Raw genomic sequence first — 25,379 nt, 5'->3', positions numbered from 1 at the left:
CAGTCATGAAGAAGGTAGATACCCATGGTGGATGGAACTTTGTGTCTTCCTTCACTTTTAGTAATATAGCAGCCTTACCACCATTATTGTAGGAGCATCTACTATGCCCAATCAAATGACCCTATTGAATATAATACCTTTACTATAACAAGTTATTGATACTCCAATGCCAATAATTACATTTTTAGGATATGTGCCCCAAAAGACTATATTCTTTGAGCAAAAGACTTCTCCACCTACTAAACTTGAGAAAAATATGGCTAGTGAGGTTAAGACCATGAAGAAGATGAAATCTCTTTTATGCAATGAACTTATCAAAAAAAAATTTAATTCCTCAAGAAGCTAAAGCAATTATCCTAGACAACTTCTTGCCTAAAACAATTATTCTCAAAATTAGAGCAAAAATTGTGCCTCCTATGATAATATCAACAATGAGAATAATGGTATTATAGGTATGAGTCCAAGTGAAAATGGATATGGGTACAACGATGTTTTGGATCAGCCTCCCCAAATAATGGATGAAAAACTGTTGTAGTTTAGTGAAATGGTGTTTGAATCATATGATAAATTTGCAAGAGGACAAAATGATGAAGATGATCAAGAAGAGTTTGTGTTCCCATTCAATGAAGAGGAAGACTATGGATACTCAAGGATATATGTTTATTGTAGAAATAATATGGAAATACAAAGTTTGAAAAGTAGAGAAGAGTCTCTAATGGATAATGTCTCTTTATGGTTACATCCCACTCCTCCATACATGCAAGGTTGTAACACTCCAATGCATTATAAGGATCCAATTAGCATTACCATGATAATTCAAAAGGATTTACGTGTAAAGAATGAGCTTTTGAAAGGTTTTATGGATAACATAACAAGAAATTTGAAGTATCTTAGAAAAGGTCAAAATCCAAACATCCTTTTTTTTTGAACTATTGTCACCTCCATCAAAGGATTCATTCAGATTTTGAATGTGCTAAGTGACAAGATGTAGTATCTAATGTGTCAACATAGATAGATCAATCTATTGAAATTGTCAGAAGTAATGAAATTATTTCAAATTTTTATGTCACAGTAGATATGGATATCCCAAAAAAAATTGAGTATTTAGAAAATTTTGAAGTTCTAAAATTCCATGGAGTTGCAAAAATTCTCAAAATTGCAAAAAATGATGGAATTGCAAAAGATCCTAATGTTGGTAAGATCTTTGAATCAGGAAGTTGTCAAGAAGAAGATACCAATGCTTTCTACTATGATATTGATCTCTCATTAGATAATGATAAGATACCTCCCTCAAAAGAAGATATGTCATTAGAAGAGATGGATAGAGTGCTTAATTTGGTCTCAATCTTGACTAAGAAAATGTCTATTTGTGGATATTCTACACATATATTAGACCATGCAATAACTGAATCATGTAGAATCAATCCATTTGGGTTCCATTCAAAAGAAATTTGTCTTGATTTCTTGTTAGCTTGGGAGATCACAATGGAGGGTAAGTATGATTTTGAACATGCATCTTTGGGATACGAGGGGAAAAAAACCTTGATTAATGATACTAATGAATCTTGTAATTCAAAAGGAAGGTGTATGATTGACTTTTCTAGTCTTAAGGATCCTAAAGGTGACAATTCATGGTTTAAGAACAATGATGGTGATAATAAGGACCATAAACAAAATGTTATATCTTTTGGGTCCTTTTTTGATAGCTATATTACATCATCAATGTTACTATTTCCATGTGCACGTGGAGTTGTCTACCATGAGATAAGACCACTAGAAGGAAAAATTACAATGTGTGAGTTTACCCCTATCATGGGGACCTCGCTAGAGAAGGTGATATCCTTCTAGTATACCTCCTAGTTTGATGATTTTCAATCTGAATATGATGCTAGAGGTAAGAGAACTTTTTTGTGGATTAATCATGGCCATCAAGAGTTACCACAACTTTTGATTTGGTGTGATTTGTGCCCAGAATTTAACCAAGATTGACCAAATTTTTTTTTTTTGAATGCAAAGACAAGTCAACATTTTTTAGAACTATATGGGATGGTTCATTACTACTGCACATAATTAAAAATCTACTGAAACCACCCCACATTCTTATTATTTGGAATTTTTTTTATATGAGCTTTTTTATTTTTTTATCTTTATAGTTAGGTGTTAATTTTCTTTGTGTCCAGTCTAGCCCAACTAGTCTCAATTTATGGAAGAGGTGTTTCTTTGTCAAAGAATTTGGATAACTTTGTTTCTTGTATGGACTAAATATAGATGTTTCCCATGGGTAAAGAGGACATTTGACCTTAAAATCAAAACCTAGATTGATCTCTCTCAACACTTTTAAAGTTTAAAGAATTGGTCATCTAGGTTTCTTTCAACCCAGGTGGACAATGGCTAAGAGATTGTCCAAAACTTTCCATTTTGAACAAAGGATTTCCCTAGGGGCTTATCAAAATCATTTGTTGGCATGTGAGTTTCCAAAAGTTCATTAAAAGAGGAACACATGAATCATCAAATTGGAAAAGGTCAATAAGAAAGGAACACCAACATCTTGACCACATAGTCTACTTTTTATGAAGAGAAAATAAAAAACTAGAAATAAAATTGGTGTCATCAAATGTGATTCCAGAACTTGGTATGAACCAAAATAAGGTGATCAATGGGTGCTAGCACAATATAATTGCTAGCTCACTTCAAACAAAAAAAAATCAAGGAAGAATCAAGTGAAAATGCATGAGTTCCATGAAGTTGACAAATGGATCACCAAAAATGCTAAAGGCAAGTAATCGATGACTCATTAAGATCCCTCTGAATGGTTTCTCACATATGATCATATAGTGAATGGAAATTTGTTGATGGGGATTTCTCAAACTCTCACTAGTCAGCAAAAGATTGTGAAAAGTTTAAGTTTCTTGTTTGAAGTTCTCAAAAGCCACTAGTGACCTCTAGAACCAAGTTGCAAACTTGATACAGGTTTGAAAATTGCTTGTTGATAAAGAAATGCCTTTAACATTTCTTCCTTTTGTTAGAGCTATTTTTTGTGGTTCCACAAAAAATTCCCCATTTTCAACTTTGGAAATGGGGACCCCCTTTTTTTTGGCTCACAAATTCTTGTTTGTCAGAATAGGGTATCTTCCAAGGTACCTTGAGGAGTGGTACTTTGAAGTTTGGGTTTAGGAGTATGGTTAGTTAGTGTCATTTTAAACCCCTAGCACTAGTAGATTGATTTTCATCTTTTTTGTAGGTCATCATGTCATCCTCATCATCTATAGCACAAAAAAATACCATGGTATTGCATTTGCATTTTCAAAATAGGTGCCTTGGGATTTCAAATAGAAGAAGTAGAAAAAGTTCAAGTCTATGATAATTTTAAGCTATAAAGAGGGTATAAATAATCAAAGGGGGAAAAATATGTACACTAAAGTGCTCCCAGACCTTGTCTGAGAAAAACATAGAAATCATTTTCAAAACTAAGAACTTTGATTTTTTGGTGAATTGAGCACCTTGCACAATTCTTTGAAGGTGCACAAGTGTGCAATTTGAAGATTTGGTTAATGAATTATCTCCAAAAGGTGCACAGGTGTGGAATAAGGTGCAGATTGTAATTTTGAAATATGCATATGTTGAAGGATTCTAGAAGGTGCACATGTGTGAAGGTGTGCAATTTTACAAGTTTTGAAAAGAAAATTATATAGGCGTGCAAGGTGCACAATAGGCCTAAATCATCAAAAATATCAAAATAAGTACGCTAAAGTGCTCCTAGACCTCATCTAAGACAAAACTCAAAAATCAGTTTCAAAACTGAGAAATTTGATTTTTTTGTGAATTGAGCACCTTCCACAATTCCTTGCAGGTGTGAAGGTGCATAGGTGTGCAATTTAAAGATTTTGTGAATGAATTGTCTATAGAACATGTGTAGGTGCGTAAGTGCATAGGGTGCTCATTCTAATTTTGAGATATGCATACACTAGTACATTGTAGGTCAAATTTTCACCTATATTTTTAACCAACTCTGATAGAGAGTTGGTCAATACCTTTTTTTGGTTTTTCATGCCCAAGTTGGTCAAAATTTTGATCAACTTATGGTTTCCCAAGTTGGTCTATATTTTGACCAACTCAAGTTCATAATTTAAGAGAAAAATTGTAATTCATTATTTCTTAGATTTCACAATGTTTATTTTTGCCAGTGAAATTTGGGCTATCATAGTCACATATCTCAATCATATACATTACTACCAATAATTTGGGCTATCATAGTCACATACCTACTTTAGATTGGGATTAATTTAGAGTATATTGAAGCAATTATAACTTACAACATAGATGCATATCATTAGGAGACTTGTCATAATCCTAACACTCTACTTGTATCAATTGTAACAACATATTAATGAATTACTGATCTCTGATTTCTTCTCTCAATTTTGTGTTATCTTTGTATTTTTGTGTTATTTAGTGCTTTTGACATTTCAGACATTAGTATATAGCTCTTCGATCTTCACATCAAAACCTATCCTTCTCTAGTTATTGTACTTATTTCATTTTCTCTCTTTTGGAGGAGGGCATTGTCCCATGTGGTTTTGAACATTTCTCCTATTATAAAAGATTGCATGTTTTTCTGTGGGTACCTCATTAGGCCTTGTAGTCAAGACCATCCATGCATCCATCATTAGGGTTCTAAAATATCCCTATTGGTACCTACCCTAAAATTTTGTAAATAAATTTCCAATTTCTACAATAGATTGCTAGCCAAAACCCTGAATTCTAGTTTTATTTTCTACATGCAAGAGGAATTTCATCACAACTTGCTTGTGGGAGCTATTGGAGGTTAGGTTTTGAAGGTATCTCATATTGAAAAATAGGCCCAACTGGGGAATTTATCATTTATCTACCTTGTAGTGAGGATCAAAGAAAAGTTAGGTATCGAAGAATTGGAATTCATCACCGAGAGTGTGGGTGGAGGTATTTCTTTCACTTTCTTTTGTTTGTCAAATCTCCAAATTTTGTTTCTAATAGTTTCAAGTATCATGAACTTCTCTTGCACAATCGTTTCTTCATTCTGATTATAGAAATGTTTATGGCAAAAATGCTAACATGGTCAAGCACAAGAATGTTATGGTATACATTGACTGTTTGGGCAATGATTAAATTATTCTAACAAATATTGTATCTAGTCTTGTGAAAATTTTTAATATCAATGTTTTAGATAAAAATCAATGATTATTAATTTATTTGATTCAAAATGAAATTGCATTAGTGTTGTGAACTATGTCAGTGTTTCTCTATTTAGGTGGGTTCAATAGACTATGAGCCCCATATGGCACTTGTGAAGGAAGTTTGTTATCTAAATATATGGTCAATGGTTTTGTGAACTATATGATTGTTTCTCTATTGAGTTGTGTTGAATAGACTAAGGACCCCATAGGGAACTTTTGAAGGAAGTTTGTTATCTAAATATATGGTCAATGGTTTTGAGGTATGTGAGATCATTCAAGAAAACTAGCGTAGCTCCATTCATTAATCTTGTCCATCTTATGATTACTAATTTACCCATTAGATTATCCCATGAAATGAATTAACTCCGAAAACTAAGTCCTATAAATTTTTAACATATTAAACTCTACACAAGTGAAAATAGTTTAGTCTGTTAAGAACTTGTGAAAACAAATAGGAACAAGGAACTAAAAATACTAGAAGAGAAGTCTTAAAATGACTGAACTACAACTCAACTTATTGAATGTGAAAGTCAAAAATCATCATAGACAGTCAACATTTTCCTATCCTTCTCTTGGTAAATTTAAACCTTTTAGTATTAGTTCATGGGATGGATTTGTTAAACTTTTGGTTTTCAATTATCTTATCTATATTAGGTGTTTCTCCCTTATACGTGGAAAAAGTAAAATTTCATTCAAACAATTTCTTGGAAAAGATGTGAAAATTCAATACAAGTTTTATAATCCCTATTCTCCACATAGATTAAGGTCTTCTCTTCCTCTTTCACTAATCCAATCTTGAAATGGCCTTTCCCTCTACTATTGTCATCAACATTTACAATCATAGTGTTGATTGTCCACTCCATGTTTCCTTCATGTTGCAAGGAATTTACTAATTCATCATGTTCTAACTCTCTTTGTGTGTCCTCTTCACCATTACTATCCTCTATTTTAGATATTCGTTCTCCCTTTTGATCTATTATTTGGTCTATCTCAATGATGATTCCTTTTCCATCTGCTTGATCTTTTTCCTTAACATGTTCCTCAACATCGTTATCTTCTTTACTGTCCAATTTCTATTCAGCTTCTTCCTCTTCCTGCTAGTTTATTAATACCTCTAGTCTCCTTCCTTTTTCTTCATTCAGCCCACAAAGATCATAAATCTCACTCAGCTCATACATTAAGAAAATACAATCTAATCTTCAGTTTGCTCCATATAATTCATTTTTTTTCAAGTTTCATTTAACTAGTAAAAAAAGTTATTAAATTTTATCTTTTATGTTTATATTGCACTTTGATGATGTAGGTTGAGGTCAATGGTAGTAATGAAGCCCCTATTTACAAGTTCTTGAAATTAATCATAGGTGGATTTTGGGTGATAGCATAAAATGGAACTTCACTAAGTTTTTGGTTGGAAATGATGGAAATTTAGTTGATAGATATGCACCCACAACATCTCTTTTGAAGATTTAGGTACTTAAAAGTCATATTTTTTTATTTTGTCAATCTGTTCTATGAAAATTGAATTTACAATCTTTTCAAACTCATTTTATTTGTTTGATGACACATCTTATAGGAATAATGACTAATATATGTAACCTTATCTTAGTAGGAAGATATCAAGAAAATGTTAGGTGTTGTCTAATGAATTGAGACACTATTTGATAGCTATTATTCCTAGTTACACTAGATGTAAGAAGAAATAACTTAACTAATACGTGGTTCTATCATACCCATACAAGACAAAATGGATTAGCAGTTACCATTCATAGTACATAATAATATTTTTAATAATTGGAGAGTGCTCATGGCACCCTATTTTAATGTCGTTGTTTGATAGGAGTGTCTAGTTTAGATTTAGGATTTACATAATGAAAATTAAGCTTTTCATGGATATATATAAGCTAGTCATGGCTATAGATTCTCATGGTGTTTTTTAATTAATGAAACTATTCTCATTAAAGAATTAGAAGAAAGAAAGCCTAACTTATTTTTCTTAATTAAATGCCTTATAATGAATCTTGTTTATAATAATTTTGAATCCACTATAGTCTACCATTGTATTTTGTTTTGCATATTCCACATAAAAGTCTTATACCATTAGTTCTTTTGTCCAACTTACAAAGAATGATCACTTCATAATTATTTTAATTTCCTCAATGATATGCTTAACTTTACTTTTATAGCTATGATAAATAATGTCATGATTATCCAATCTATGGTCTTGTTACTTGTAGGTATGGTTTTGCATTATATGTATAAAGTTTAAAGGAAGTTGGACAAGGTGGGGGTGTACTAACTCTAGACTTATTTGTTGATCACTTCTTCATCAGCCTATAGTCACTGTATTCTAGGTTCTCGATTCTTTTCCTTGTTCTGAAAATGAAATATTTTTATTTAAGATTCCTTATAAGTTTAAGATAGAGAAATATATTCTAGAAGTCAACATCCCCCTATTTCACTTGCCTTTGAAAACTAGTCTTCAAGTCCCTATATCATTTTTGGTCAAGTAGTATATAATAGTGTTATTATATATTTGGTGTGTATATGAACAAGAGTAAAAAAATAGTAAATAACTTATTTTTCCCTATAATTTATGTCTCCCACAACTTATGTCTTTGTGTTAAAAAATCAAAGAGGGGATGATACAACTACAATAGGGAAAAGGTGCTTTATGATGGATTCTGAATTGGATATGGAAGTTATGGCCATAGGCTACATTATGATTAGTTGGTCTACTTTGATAAAAAAACACATACAATTTGGAGATGCAAGTACAAAAATTGTTGAGCAATAGGTCATGCTACATCGTCACACTCCACAAAAAACTGATGAAGAAATCAAAACTTATCAGGTCAATATGATAGGAAAAAATTGACCACCTCTACTCAAAGTTTCTCCACATGAACCAATATTTCTCATATTTACACAAGGTTTACCTTGCCTTGGTGACATAAATACCATACTTTGATTGTTCAATGTACCAATTTCTAAAAATGATGGTTTCATCCAATTCATCAACTTTAACCTTACTATTTTCACTTCATTTTTTTGCACTTCAATTGTGTTTATTGTCCATGGATAATTGATGGCTTCTACATCAAGAGACTCTAATTCTATATGTTCTATACTCTTGCATTGACCCATAACCATCTTCTTCTCATCATGAACCTCTTATGCAACTTCATTCCTGTTATTGCTTGTCAAAATAGTACCTTTTGTCTACAATTATTTTCCCACTAAAAATTTCATTATTGATTCAAATTTTGTACATCACAACACCAACAATCTTCCTAGGTTGAAGAACATTAAATTTATAGGTCAAGCCTCTTGACCTTACATATTAAAATCCACTTATTCAATCAAAACACAACTATGACTGTTTACGTTTGAAATTTGCAAGAAATTTGCATGACAACTTTTTGACAATTTTTGCAACTTTTCAATATTTCAAAACAAATGATGTCAAATGCCTACCAAAACTTGATAAATTATACAAGAACTCTTAAAAACATAAAATTGAAGATTTTTGGCCAACTTATAGTGTTGACCAATGATAACTAACCTACAACTTGCTGATAGGCCCTATTACATCATGCAAGAAATTTTCCTAAAATCCATTTTAGGATTCTTGAGATTAACTTATTTCTATGTGTGTTCTTGGACACTTATTAATCACCTAATCTATCCAAAATTTGAAGTTTGACCATCTTGTTTAGGACCTTGGGCCCCTAGACCACTAATGAGGGCACAATTAAAGACCAAAATGAACACAACAAGAAAAGGGGAATATTATTATTACAAGTGATATGCTATTACATTCAATACAATGAAAATAGAGCCAATGACATGCCCTAGGGCTTATAATGTTGTCTGATTCTAGAGAAAAATCCTCCTCTAGTACCTTCTCCCAAACTCCACCAAAAAGTACATTTTAAATGCTAGAACTATTCTTAAGTAACCCAAATTAGGTTTAAGGTTAGGAATACATTTTATAATATGCCATTTGGAATCCACTACCAAAACAAAAGGTTCTAGAAAACTTGTTAAAATTTAGTGTAAAATTAAAAGAATCCAGAAATGGTAGTCCAACTTCTGGGAGGCATAACTTTTGATTCGAGACCCTGATTGACAAATCATTTACACTTTTGGAAAGCTCTCTAAGTTCTCTATAGCCCTATGGACTATATTTTCTTGTCCCCCATCTTTTGGGACCATATAAGGTTTTTTAGTGCCTCAAATCTAACTTTGAAGTGCTCTTAAGGGTCTCCAAGCAACTTAAAATTGTAATAACTTTCAGATCATAAAGCCTTTTGACCTGATTCTTTTTCAAGAGTGCTTTAAATTAAAACCTTAATAATCCCTCCAAATTACACCCTCTAAATCATCATAATTATAGCTTAGTTAAAAAATAACCTATTTTCTACATTGGCACATATCACAAGGTGCTCAAAACTCTAACCCATAAAATTAATAGTGGAAATATGAGAGTTGGAATCTCTATTTGACCCAAATGGTTATCCAAAAATGAAAACACATTAAACAAAAACTAACACTAAGCATATTTTTGGGTGATATAGGATTTCCCTTACACCACTAGATGCTCTTACATTAGATACCTAGGGTAGATTCAAAAGTGACCTTGTCACTTTATAACTAGTAGAGGAAAACCCAAATGTGCAACCTACGCTATGGATATCCAAGTTGAATCTTCTACTAGTCATCCTATCCATGTCAATGGGTATTCTTCATACTACCTATTTCTAGTACTCTGGCCCACACGACTATCCAAAATTTCTTCAATCTCTTCCTTTTTAGAAGTAGGAATTAGACATTGGTCCAACATGAACTCCTCATCTATACCATCATCATGATAATCTATTAAGTCTAAAATATTGAGAATAGGAGAAATGTGAATCCCATCTAGAAACTCCACCTCATATGCATTTCTTGAGTCATGTTTCTTCAAAATTTTGTAAGCGAAAAATTTCTTCATCCCCAGCTTATTGTAGGCACCCACTAGAAATTGTTCCTTCCTCAAGTATAACATAACCAGATCCCTAACTTTGAACTCCTTATGTCTCCTCTTTTGATCTTCCCTAGCCTTATACTATAGGTTAATCTTGGTAATATGTGTATGTACCTCCTCATGTAGGTACTTGACATGTTAAGAAAATTCTTCTACCTCAGCAATTGTCCTCTCCACTCGCTCTATCTTCCTCATCTCTAGTACAATCCTTGGACTACTCCCATACACAATTTGGAATGGTGATCTACCAGTACTCCTATTCAAATAATTATTGTGAGAAAACTCTATTTGTGGTAGAATCAAGTCCCATCCCTTTGGCTTATCTCCTACTAAACACCTTAGCAAATTTCACAGACTTCTATTTACTACTTTTATTTGTCCATTAGTTTGTGGATGATGTACAAAATTGATCTTCAATTCTATCTTCAACTTCTTCTACAAAGTTCTCCAAAAATACCCAACAAATTTAGTATCTTTGTCAAAAAAAATACTTTTTGGGAAACCATGTAACCTCACCACCTCTTTGAAAATCAAATCTACAATATGCATTACATCATGAGTCTTGTGGCATGGAATGAAATGTGCCATCTTGGAGAACCTATCAACCACCACAAATACTAAATCATTACCCCTTTGTGTCCTTAGCAATCTAAGAAAAAAATTCATACTTATGTCCTCCCAAGGATTTGATGGAACATGCAATGGCTAATAGAGTCTAGTATTCTAACTAAATCCCTTGGCTATTTCACATACTTGACAACTCTACACAAACTTCTTCACATCCTATGACAACTGAGGCCAAAAATAATATTCTCTAATAATGGAAATGATCTTATCTTGAGCAAAGTGTCCTATTATCCATCCATTGTGCTTCTCCTTGATCAAGTTCTCCCTCATCCAACTCCTTGGAATACATAATTGACTTCCCTTGAACAACATACCATCTTGTATCATGTAATCTAGCCACCTGGTTTTATCTAGAGTAACAAGTTCTTTACAAGCCTTCCAAGCTTTTGCAAAGTCAAGATCCTTAGGGTATAGATTCTTGAGTTTATTAGACCTAACCACTTCAATCTGCATTACTTTCAACAATAATTGTCTCCTACTTAATGCATCTACAACCCTATTAAACTTTCTGCTTCTATGTTTTAATACAAATGCATAGCTTTGCATGAAATTTACCCATTTCAAATATCTCTAATTCAATTTATGTTGGCTATTTAGGTACTACAATGCTTGGTGATTAGTATACAAAACAAATCATTTTGGAAACAAATAATGCCTCCATTTCCTTAAGGCCTAAACTATTGCATAGAACTCCTAATCATAAACATAATACTTCTTCTTTGCATCATTCAATTTTTCACTAAAATAGATAATAGGCTTACATTCTTGGCTCAACATAGCCCCAATAGCACTACCACTAGAATTGCAATCCACCTAGAACACTTTTTTGAAATCGACAAGTATCAACACAGGTTGCTCTATCACCTCCTTCTTCAGTAATTCAAAGCTCCTTACAACTCTTGTAGTTGACTTGAACTCTTTTCTTTCCCCCCTCATTGTTCCAGTTAGGGGTGCAAATATACTACTAAAATTTCTAATGAACTTCCTATAAAAACTAGTCAAACCATGGAATGACCTCACCCCAGTGGAAGACCTTGGAGTAGGACATTCCAACATGACCTTCACCTTCTCGAGGTCCATTTTGAGACCCTCAATTGATACAACAAACCCCAAATAGGCTAACTCCCTTCTGAGAAAGCTACAATTTTAAATTAATCAACAATTTATCTTCCCTCAACCTTTCAAGGACACTATGAATGTGCAATAGATGTTCATCCAAAGATTTACTAAAAATCAAAATATCATTTAGATAGACAATAAAAAAATTCCCTAAAAATTTATTTAGTACCTCATTCATAAGCCGCATGAAGGTGCTTGGTGCATTGGTCAATCCAAAGGGCATGACTAACCACTCATATAGACCCTCCTTGGTCTTGAATGTAGTCTTCCACTCATCTCCCTCTCATATCCATATCTTATGATAACCACTCTTTAGATATATCTTTGTGAAGTACTAAGCTACACTCAAGAATTCCATAAGAACATCCATCCTTAGCAAAGGAAATTAGTACTTGATGGTTATTTTGTTTATAGCCCAAGAGTATGTACACATTCTCCACTCTCCATCCTTCTTTAGTACTAGCACTATAGGTATTGTACATAGGCTTAGGCTCTCTTGAATTAAACCTTTCCTCAAGAGCTCCTAAACTTGTTTATTTAGCTCCATAGTCTTAGTAGGAGTCATCCTATGAGTAGCCTTGTTAGGTAAACTAGCTCCAGGGACTAAATCTATTTGATGACTGATTTGCCTTATCAATGACAACCCTTCTAGAACATTATCAAAGATAACATCTCTGTACTCACTTAATAGACTTGAAACTTCAAGTGGAACTTCACTACTACCTTCCTTATCCCTTCTAAGAATTCAAGCATAACACATATGTTGATACTTGATGCCATCCAGAGATTTTCTTCCATCAACAAGACATGTCCTAACACTACCACATACCTTTTTTCCCTTCTTTAACAAGGGCTTCAATTTGTGGTGAACTCCATCCTTTGTTTGAGAGTATATATTTTCATGACCATCATGTATACTAAGCCTATCAAATTTTCATGGCCTTCCCAACTATAAATGGTAGACATCCATTTGGATGATGTCATAGAGAGCCTTGTCATGGTAACTCCCAATCTTGAACTTTACCAAAATTTTCTCAATAACTAGGACCTTATGATCATCCTACACCCAAGAAATCTGATACGGTTGAGGGTGTTTCTCCCTCTTGAGCTTTAGCTTTAAAACCATCTCCTCTGACACCAATTTGTTAGTGCTTCCACCATCAACAATCACATCACAATACTTACCCTCACACTCGCACCTAGTATGAAACAAACTCCTTTGTCTAAGTTTAGTCTCACCACTTAGTAAGACCCTTTGATTTTCCAGAACCTCTCCTCTTTTTGTATCCTCTAAATGCAATGACTATGCATCATCATCCACATGAGCAACCCTTGCTTGACCATTAGCTCTCCTATTTTTCCTTCCTTAGCATTTAGGGTATTCATAGTCATGATGACCTTCTTCACTGTAATGAAAATAAATACCATGAAAATATCCTCTTCCTAAACCTTGTACACATCTTATACCTCTTCCTCTTTGATCTCCATTTTTTTATCATGAGAGCAGTAGAAACCCTCATTCCTCTAGTTTTGGCTAGTACCCACATCTTCATTTTTTTTATGGTTCTCATTTTGGCCTTCAAATGACCTACCATTGCGCCTTCCTCTTCACTGCACCCTCTTTGCCTTACATAAAATGTTTTGTTTAGCTTCTCCTCAACCTATAAGGAAAACTCATATGCTACTTCAATGCTAGTCATTCTAACTAGACTTAACTCCTCCTGAATGCTAGGTCTTAACCCATTAAGGTAATAGGAAACCTTCTCCTTGTTTTCTTCTGCATGCCTTGCCCTATTAAGGACTTGATAAAATTCCTCTATGTATTCTTGGACATATTTTCCCATTTGCTTTAACCCTTGCATCTTCTTGAACAAATAAAGCTCATAATCAACAGAAATGAACCGCTTCTTTAGTTTGTCCACCATGTGATCCCATCTTGTGATTTTCTCCTTTCCTCTTTTATTTCTTTCAAACTAAATCTCTCGCCACCAAATTTTGGCATGGGTCTTTCATTTTTTCCCTCACAAAATTAACTCTATTAGGGTCCCTAATATTCTTATACTAAAAATATTCCTCTAGCACATTGATCTAGTCAATCAACTCATCCATTTTTATATTTCCTAAAAACATGCCAACATCAATTTTAGGTCTTTTTCCAAGCTTGGAAATGGCCCTAAAAAGCTTCTCCTTTAACCTCAGGAGGAAAAAATTTGGCCCTTCCACCACGATCTCTTCATGAAGGCATCTTATTACTATATGAAAACCCACAACTACACAATCCTGGTGCAAACTACCTCACAGTCAGCACCTTGTCTACACACTCAAGAAAACCTGTTTTGATACCACTTCATGAGGACACAATTCAAGACCAAAATGAACAGAATAGGAAAAGGGGAATATTATTATCATAAGTGATATTTTATTACATTTAGTATAATAAAAATAAATCCAATGACATGCCCTAGGGCTTACAATGTTGTCTGATTCTAGAGAAAAACCCTCCTCTAGTACCTTCTCCCAAACTCCACCAAAAACTACATTTTCAATGCCAGAAGTTTTCTTAAGTAACCCAAATTATGTTTAGGGTTAGGAATAAATTTTATAATATTACATTTTCAATCCACTACCAAAATAGAAGGTTCTAGAAAACTCATCAGAAGTCAATGTAAAATTAGAAGAATCTAGAAATGCTAGCCTAACTTTTGGGAGGCATAACTTTTGATCTGGGACTCTGATTGATGAACCGTTTACATTTCCAAAAAGCTCTCCAAGCGCTCTATAGCCTTGTGGACTAGATTTTCTTATCGCTCATTTTTTTCTCCATACAAGGCCATTTAGTGCCTCAAATTTGACTTTGTAGTGCTTTTAGAGGGTCTCCAGGCAACTTAAAACTGTAATAACTTTCAAACCATAAAGCCTTTTGACTTGATTCTTTTTCTAGAGTGCTTTAAATTACAAGTTTAATCATCCCTCCAAATTAAACCCTCTAAATTATCACAACTATGGCTCAATTAAAAAATAACCTATTTTCTATATTGGCACATATCCCAACGTGCTAAAAAACTGTAACCCAGAAAACCAATAGTGAAACTATGAGAGTTGGAATCTCTATTTGACCCAAATGGGTATCTAGAAATGAAAGCACATTTAACAAAAACTAACACTAAGAATAATTTTGGGTGATATATGATTGCCCTTACACTACTAGATGCTCCTGCATCAACCACTGGCCCACTTTGGCTTTTTGTATATTGAACATATAAGTTTGAGTTTATTGAAACCTTGTCCAACTCTTTTGCTTCTCCATCTTTCATTTCTACAAGTTCTTTCTTATTGTTTATGTGACTGTATATTGGGGGGTGATACTTGTAATGAAATCTTTGGCTTCTTCTAACTTTTTTCCTTGCTTCCTTGCCAATTTCCTTAACAATAAATCTTTGACAATAAATAATGAAATTTTATGTAAGCAAAAAACTTTTTATTGATTATAAAATAGGTGAATTTGAGCGAGGTGACCAAACTTTTCTTTCAAAACCATATGTTCTAATATAAACATTAAGTTCAACATGTCTAATATTTTGTAGATATACACATTAATTAGACCAATTTTTTCTTTTAAAACCATATGTGCAGATATAAACATTAAGTAAAATATATCCAATATTTTTATAGATATACACATTAATTACACCAATTTTTACATTCAAAACCATATGTACAAATATAAACATTAAGTACAACATGTCCAATATTTTTACATATATACACATTAATTACACCAATGTTTACATTCAAAACTATATGTGCAAATATTAACATTAAGTACAACATGTCCAATGATTTTACAAACATATTTTCCCATAAAGAAAGACCATGTCTAGCAATATGAACCTAGAACAAAATAATAAGATAATTGCTAGATTGTGGTCTCAATTCCGAAGAAAAGTTGATAAATGTAATTTTCCTTGCAAAAAGTGTAAGGGACTAAAGAATAGAAGAATTCCAATCACAATAGTCCAGAGTCATTGTAGGTCACATGGTCATGTATAAGGGGGCCACAATTTCTGTTGACTAGTGAATGTGGATTTTTAAGTGGAGGAACATGGAGCTATGAATATCCAAGTTATGGATAACACTCCCATGAAAAAAGATGATAATGTGCCAAAGGACACGATTGAAGAAGGTGGTATTGGTGCAACTAATGAAGATGCTTACAATGATGGTACTAGCACATTTGATAATGATGATGAAGATGGTCTTGATATACCTATACTTGAGAAGGCACACGAGCCCCTATATGAAAGCTCACAAACAACTCTTCTCTCTACTATAGTGTTGTTGGTGAACTTGAAGGTTATGAATGGTTAATCTAATGTAGCAATTTCATGTATACTAAGGTATGCCATTTGATGAGCCTCTAAAAGGCCATTATTTTGATATCCTTTTTATCTTGTTTTTAGAAAGTTATCTTGCAAAAATAGTGATGACTCTATGGTTTTAAGAAAATGAACTTATGTTTTTATGAATATGTTATCCATATGTTAAGACATGAAGATTGAAGTATAGATAGTTTAGGTATTCTATGTTCTCTTAAATCTATGGACTTCTATGGTATAATAAAGGAATATTACATGCTAATAAATATTTCCTCATCCATGCTATGTTTGGGTAGATTCCTTCTTGTTGCCATAGGATTTGCAAAGAGAGATAATTTGAATATTACACCTTTTTCTAACATTGATGATGAAATGAATGTATATATGTATATGTGTGTGTGTGTGTGTGTGTGTGTGTGTGTGTGTGTGTGTGTGTGTGTGTGTGTGTGTGTGTGTGTGTGTGTGTGTGTGTGTGTGTGTATGTGTGTGTGATGAATTTGTATACATTCAATGTTTTGGAGGTACTTGCCACATCTATTCAAAGTTAGCACCTTAGTATTAAGTCAAAGCCAACCAGATTACTAGACCACCACAAACAAGTAAGATATTGAATATTTTCTATTATGGCAGCACACAAATATAGCTTCCTCAACTATTATATTCTTGGAGGATTTAATTGCAGCTAACGATACTTCTTTAGAAAAATTTATGAATTTGTAAGTGACCCTCATTAATGGAGTGATTGTAGAGTTAATAAGTTGTTGTAGTTTCACTTTAAATAATGTTTTTTGTAGCTTTGAAAGAAGTTTTTGGAAGAAAGGTAGCATAGATTGATTTTCATAAAAATGTGTGATTTTTTTAATCAGATGTAATATGTTACCATGAATGAATAGAATACAAGTTCAAGTTTACATCCTCTATCTTGATTGTCTTTTCTATTTGCTCATCTAAGGGGGCCCACTTGGTGAGTAAATTGGTTCATTAGAATAGATTTCATTTCCTTGCTTATTTCTTTGCAAGATAGAATTATGTTGTTCCTATAGCCATTGATAAAAAAATCAATGAATTGTTCCTATAGCATAGAAGCATAGATAGGTTTACTATTTGTCACATTACTCTAACCTCTATGTTAAGATGTTGTTTTAGTTTTTAGCTTAAGTCTTCTTCATCATTTCCTTTATTTTATTTGTAACGACTTAAAGAGGAATTAGAGCATATACTTTGCAGCTACCCTCTCAAGATTACACTCCCGAGTTGATAAAATAAAAGGAAGTTAGTATGTTATTTTGGGAAAACACATAATTCTATTTAATCATGGAGTCACTGTGAAAGGATTCCTAATACTTTGTTACTAAGGTATTAAGCTGACCATCCACTATTTTTTTCATCTTTACTATTAGCATGCCATTACTATTTATTATATTAATAATTCATATTTGTTGTTGTAGGTTGATAGGTGAGTTTTTTTTACCATCATCAAACATTTTGTGTCATTTTTATCGAGAATTATCTATCATTATGAATCAAATTGGAATGAAGTAGCAGACAACACATGCTTGTCAAAATGATCACATTCTATATCATAAACTACATGAATTTGCAATAGAATGGACTGATTGTCATATTATTAGATATTGGTAAAGATCAAATAACAAAAAAAGTGTCTCATAAGGTTCTTTAGTACATCCCCATTATTCCACATCTTAAATGATTATTTAGGTGCACTAGATTGGCACAATTTATGGATTACCATGCATGCAATAAAAGTCAATATGACATTATGTGAATGCATGTGGATTGTTCTACATTTCAAGACATAAAAAAATATGGCCATTGATGTAGGAGCATCCTAGTTTGCCTTGTTATCCTACTAATTTTTGGTTCATTCTGGCAGTTGATGCCGAGTTGCTAGTTTCCAGTTGATGTCAAGTTGATGTTGAGTTGCCAATTTTCAGTTGATGCCAAATTGTCAGTTTTCAGTTGATGTCAAGTTGCCAGTTTCTCGTTGATGCCAATTTTCTAGTTTTCAGTTGATGTCGAGTTGCCAGTTTCCAATTGATACCGAGTTGCTAGTTTCTAGTTGATGCCAAGTTGTCAGTTTCCAGTTGATACCAAGTTGCCAGTTTCCAGCTGATGTCAAGATTCTAGTTTTTAGTTGTGCTGAGTTGCTAGTTTCCAGTTGATGCCGAGTTGCTCATTTCTAGTTGATGTTGAGTTGCCAATTTCCAGTTGATGTCAAGTTGCTATTTTTTGGTTGATGTTGAGTTGCCAATTTCTAGTATGTGTCAAGTTATCCAATGTATACCAAGTCTTAACATTTGGATGTGATTTCTATGAGCTGACTTGTGGGATTTATTTTCAATCATGACATTTATGTTAAGATATTTTCTTAGGATGTGTCTAGAACATTGTTGGGTTGGCCTTCCTCTTGTGTAATGTTCTAAAATAATTTGTAAGTCATTTTGGCAAGTATATATAGAGTGTTCAGGCTTAGAGTTAGACAAGTTTTTGGGAGCAAATTGGAGAGCAAAATTGAAAGTACAAATTTGTAGTTGGATCTTTGAATGTGAATGTATTTATAATTGGTCATAACCTAGAACGCCTTATAGTTGGGTATGTATGAAGATATTTCAATGAATCGATAAAAGTATTTAAATCTTCTTCTTCCTTTGGTTAATGTTCCTTGTGTTCACTTCCATTGTGTTAACTCTTGTAGGGTGGTTTAGATAGCTGGGTGAGCCTTTGGCCCTAGTTATTCATCACTTACTTGAGTTAGCCACACTTTAAAGAAGAACCTTGCAATCTCAAGCTTTCATTGGTAGTAGATGGTGTCAATGTATTTGAAGATATGAGATCTGTTTACTCAGTGTGGCCAATTTTTGTTATTAACAATAACATTCCTCCTTGGATGTCCATAAAGAGGAAGCACATAATATTGTCAATGATTATACAAGATATTTTTTATTTAATAGTTATCTAAATTAATTTATAAATAGTGCATGAAAATGGCCATAATAATATTTCTATTCATTCAATTATTAGGTAAGTAGCAAGTTCAAGATATAAACATGTATATTGAAACTCTTATTGATGAGTTGTTGAAGTTATGGAATGGAATCACCATGTATGACATCTCCAGATCAATAGGATAAATACAATTTCAATTCTATGCAATGCTTGTGTGGACAATACATGATGCCCTTGGAAAAATTCATTTTTGCAGTATGTTATTTTGTTAAGGTCACATATTTTTGGTCTATTATAGTGCTTACACATTATTGTTGTATGCTTAATTTGTGCATAATAATTGTACATGATCCAATTGTATATGATTTTTAAGGTCTTCAGACAAAGAAAAAATTCACATGTCTAGTTTGTGGTCCAAAGATGAAATCTTGTCATTTGAGAAGTTTAGGAAAGAAAGTGTTTGATGAATTTAGGCACTGTCTCTACAATAATCATAAGTATCAAAGTACTAAAAACCATATTTTTAATGGGAAAGAAGAGAAAACATCAAGGTCATGAAGACTGACACCTCATCTATGAATGTTGGAATATGATTGACTAAATCACTGAGGTAATGCCTAGTTTGTGGTCTAATTTTTTCAATTTATATTTTAATATTATCTTTTATTTAGTAATGATGTAATTAATTCTTGTGAAGGTCATCAAAGCATAAATGACCAACTTCCTAGAGGAATAAAAACTTATCCTACTCAATTTATTAGGTTACCATAATAAAAAGATCTTCCAATCATGCATTCTCTTGATGCTATGCATAAAAAAAGAATATAATAGAGACACTACAGAAAATATTGGATGAAAGGTGTGATAGAGCAAAAATTGCCAAAATTTCTAGTGGCATTCATGAATCCAATCATGCATTGAAATATTTTATTGAATGAAATAGAAATATAGGCCACATAAATATGAGTTCCCTTCCTTGGTGATAATGGAGTAACAAAGTGATGTATTAATAGAAGTCATAAAATAAAATAAAAAATTTCCCACGAGATTTTCTGCAAATATAAGTAGTCTTGTATCAAAGAAAGGTGATTTTGGGCCAGGGTTGAAAACTGATGTAGAGCCCTCTATCTTTACCTTCAAGGAATCTTAGTTCAACTCAAGAGATTCATAATAGCTATTACACCCTCAAGGAACCAAGACCATCTCAAAGATTTCAACAAAGAACCCTAAAATTATACACCAATAAAGACAACATCTATATTCACACAATCAGATTTCTATGTCTAATTACATTATTTATAACTTTCATTCCTAAGCTTTTCTTGCCAAAAAATTTGGAGGAATTGTTCAAAATTAGAAATATTAAAACATATTCAAATATGATACCCATCCAATAAACCAATTAAAATTTATGGTCTTTGAATCAAGACCCATTTTCCCTGTCATAAACCAGAAGTAAAAATAGTAACCCTATCTAGGGCATCAAATATATTTCACAAAACAAATTCAAATAACACCAAAAGAATTCCATAGTATCCATTTGTGAGTATAGTTTCCAAATATATAAGCCATTTATTTTTTCCATTCATAAATCATTGTATAAAATCAAATCTTTGTTTGTAACACCATTGAAGGAATTTTAAAACTAGTTTTCACTCAAATCTTCATAACTTTCACAAATATAAATGAAAATGATTCAAAAAAATTGAAAATAAAATGATTTCACATATATTTCTAATGAATATTATTACAGGTACTAAGTCTCCAATATGTGTCTATAACACATGCTGCAATATGACTATATTCAAGAAATCTCAAATCTGCAAATACCCATTTTCACCAAAATGCTCAAAACTTATTCATTTCTTTATAAAAGTGAACCAAAACAAAATCATGAGAAGGAGGATTCATAATTTTATCTATTTTTTACTATATTACATGGTTTCCAAGATATACATGGCCATAAAAGGCCTGGAAACAACCCTAAAACTAAAAAATAATCAAAACCACAACAATGGAATGCACCAAAAATGTATCAAAGTATTTCCTCTTCTTCAAAAATTGATTCGGTTCGACCATACAATGGTATTTATATCCATTTGATAGTTATGAACCTTCCTAACTAACCCCAAGACAAACCATATACCTTTTTACATCATTTTTGTATTATTAGCAACTTTCTCACTATTGCATTTTACAACTTTTTAACCAACTTTTACATTTTTGACAAAATGGCTTCATACCCTTTACAACTTGACCCGAATATAATATAAATGATTCAAATGGATTTAAATATCTCAAATAAGGAATCTTAACTTTCTCATGTTCTTTTACTTTAGGTGCTTCTACACCATACTCCCAACCTTGAAAAGTTTCCAAGTCTCTTGGAAACATGGAACAAATAACCTGAAAGAAAAAAATTAGACCAAAAATCTTGACCTTCACCTTTGCCTCTTCATGTCTTTTTCTCTCAAAATCAATTTCTAAAATACTCCTATCAGTGGAGAATCAATGGTTGTAATAAAAAGGTTCCATAAATCCACCATTTCTCCTGCTACTACACAACTACCAACCTATTGCCATCTTACCCATCCAAGACCCTGGAAGATACACTACCACCCTCTCTTAGTTGTTTCTATCTTGACACCTTCTACCCAACTTTATCTTGATGGAGACAATATCAAGACCCCTTCTTAGGTATTCCACACACATCCTTTCTTATTATAGCTTTGATGGATAAGAACCTTGCAACCAAAACTCATTAACAAAACAAATACCAAATCTCTGAGGTCCTGGTGTGGATTGCTTCCATCAGCACTCTACCCACACACTTAAGATCTTCAAGCTCTGATTCCAATCTGATGCAGAGCCCTTTGTATTTACTTTAAAGAAATATTATTTCAACTCAAGGGATTCACAATATACTAGTACACCCACAAGTAACCAAGAACATCTCAAAGATTTCAACAAAGGACCCTGACATTATACACCAATAAAGACAACATCTATATTCACACAATCAGATTTCTATGTCTGATTACATTATTTATAAATTTCATTCTTGAACTTTTATTGACAAACCCTTTGCATTAATTGTTTCAAATTAAAAATATTAAAACATATTCAAATATTATACCCATCCAGTAAACCAATTACAAGTTATGGTCTTTGTATCAAGACCCATTTTCTTTGTCATAAACTAGAAGTAAAAATAGTAACCCTATCTAGGACATCAAATATGTTTCATAAAAAAACTTTAAATAACACAAAAATAATTCCACAATATCAATTTCTGAGTCTAGTTTCCAAATCCATAAGCCATTTATTTTTCTCATTCATAAATCATTGTATAAGATCAAATTTTTGTCTACAACACCATTCAAGATATTTAAAAACTAGTTTTCGCTCAAATCTTCATAACTTTCACAAATCTAGATGAAAATGATTCAAACTAATTGAAAATAAAACATAGTTCACATATCTTTCAAATGAATATTATTAGAGGTCCTAAGTCTCCAATATGTGTCCTTACCAAATTCTGCAATATGACTTTATTCAAGAAATCTCAAATCTGCAAATACCCATTTTCACCAAAATGCTCATAACTTATTCATTTCTTTATAAAAGCAAACCAAACCAAAAAAATGATAATTATGATTAATCATTCTATCTATTCATTACTATATTACATGGTTTCTAGGCTGTACATGGCTTTACAAGGCCTAGAAACAACCCTAAGACTAAAAAACTAATCAAAACCACATCATTGGAATGCACCAAAAATGTATCAAAGTATTTCCTCTTCTCCAAAAATTTGATTTGGTTCAACCATAAAATGGTATTTATATCCATTTTATAGTTATAAACCTTCCTAAATACCCCCAATACCAACCATATACCTTTTTACATCATTTTATTATTATTAGCAACTTTCTCACTCTTGCATTTTACAACTTCTTATGCAACTTTTACATTTTTGACAAAATGGCTTCATACCCTTTACAAATTGACCCAAATACAATATAAATTACTAAAATGGATTCAAATATCTCAAATAAGGAATCTTAAATTTCTCATGTTCTTGTACTTTAGGTGCTCCTGCACCAAAAACACATAATTGACATACCTTTATCAAGGTAAGTCATGTTCTCTATTTACAATATATTTATAAAATTGAATATACTACCTATTGTATTATTTCATAACATTTTGAAGTGATCATTTTTTAATGAATGTAGTATGTCCTACCTCTATCCTTCGCACATTAGGTTGACAATAGTAGTAAACAAGTTATATATGATCTTGCAAAATGGATGAGGTTAGAAGTTTTATTTCTTGAATTTTTTGAACATATATTATATTTATGACTTACTTTACCTTCCATGTTATATATTGTATATTTTTTTCTAAAATCTCATATATATATATATATATATATATATATATATATATATATATATATATATATATATATATATATATATATATATATATATATATATATATATATATATATATATATATATATTTGCATGTTGAATCTCTTTTAGGTGGTTATCATCTAAAGAAATTGATAGAAAATATATTAAATATTGGAAGGGAAAAATCTATAGCTTATGTGTGAAATTAAAAAGTGTCTACCTTCAACTTTTTTCAATGTTCAAGAACACTACCTCATACATCAAGTTGAGGAGATTGAATTGTGTGGACCTGTACAAACTAGGTCAATGTAAATGGTTGAGAAGCACTTAAAATTTAAGAAGGGATTGGTTTAACAAAGAGTATGTTTTGAGGATTCTATATAGAGGGATATATGGTATACTAGACCATTGTGTACATTAGTGAATATCTCTTGAAGATTATAGCAAATATCCATGTAGATCACATTTGGGGTCCCAACTCTATTAACATATTCAAAGGGGAGTACCTAATAGGGAAAGGTAGATTAAGAAGAATGAGAGATAATTATAAGATATTATTATAGTTAATTAATTCTAGTTGTTTTCTTTATAGTTGGTCATAAGTGGGATGTACTACATTTGTATATTGCAAACAATTTTGATTAGATGATGGTATGGATTCAACAATCTCAAGAAAATGGTTGCTCATTAACATCGGATAATGTTGCATCATTGGTTAAAGAAGCTCATTATAATGGAGATCTCAATGTTATGCCAATGGTACATAATCTAGCATATGACTTAAGAGAGAAAGGTATGAAAATGATTACCAATCATGACTCATAAGTTTAATATCAACTCATAGATTGATAAAAATAATCTTGACATGTTTGAATAAGTGTATATCAAACACCACAAAGCTATGTACTACCATGGCCATAAATTTTGCATTAAAAAGTTAGACAAAATGAAGAAAATTTGTGATTATGGGATAAGTGTAGTCTTCAAGGTCATCAATATTTTTTCTAGAAATGACATACATCCTCAATAGTCTAAAAATTCATACTATGGCATTTTGGATAATATACATGAGTGTGACTTTAATTCATTCAAATTAATTCTATTTTTCATCAAATGGTATAGGCTATGGCTAAATCGAAATGATCCTGATAGGATTTTTATTGAACATGATAGTAGATTTACAATGATTAATACAAGGTCATTTGAGCCATTTTGAGATGAGTCTTATACTCTTCCAAGCCAATGTGAGCAAGTGTTTTACTTTGGCATTCCACATAAACTTGGCTAGCCATTTTTGGTTAGACATGATCCAAGAGGAATAGCAGTAAAGTATAATGTGATGGAAGAAGAAGATACTAAAGAATCAAAAGATGAAGTAAATGATGATCATGAACAGATGTTACTTAATGATGAAGAAGAAGAAGAAGATTTTGATGATGCTAACAATGATGGTGATGATGATGATGATGATGACAATCATGATTATGCTAATGAAGATCGTGATGATGGTGATAATAATGGTGCTAAATATGATGATGGTGGTGCTGGTAATGATGATCATCAAAATGACAAGTACGATGATGGTGATGATGATTATGACATGGATGAAGATGATGATTAATGACATAAT

This window comes from Cupressus sempervirens, chromosome 4, assembly GCF_028749045.1.
Source record: "Cupressus sempervirens isolate cs-2001-9-10 chromosome 4, ASM2874904v1, whole genome shotgun sequence".
In the NCBI taxonomy this organism is placed as follows: domain Eukaryota; kingdom Viridiplantae; phylum Streptophyta; class Pinopsida; order Cupressales; family Cupressaceae; genus Cupressus; species Cupressus sempervirens.
The sequence above is the reverse complement of the archived record's forward strand: the minus strand, read 5'-3'. Positions refer to the sequence as shown.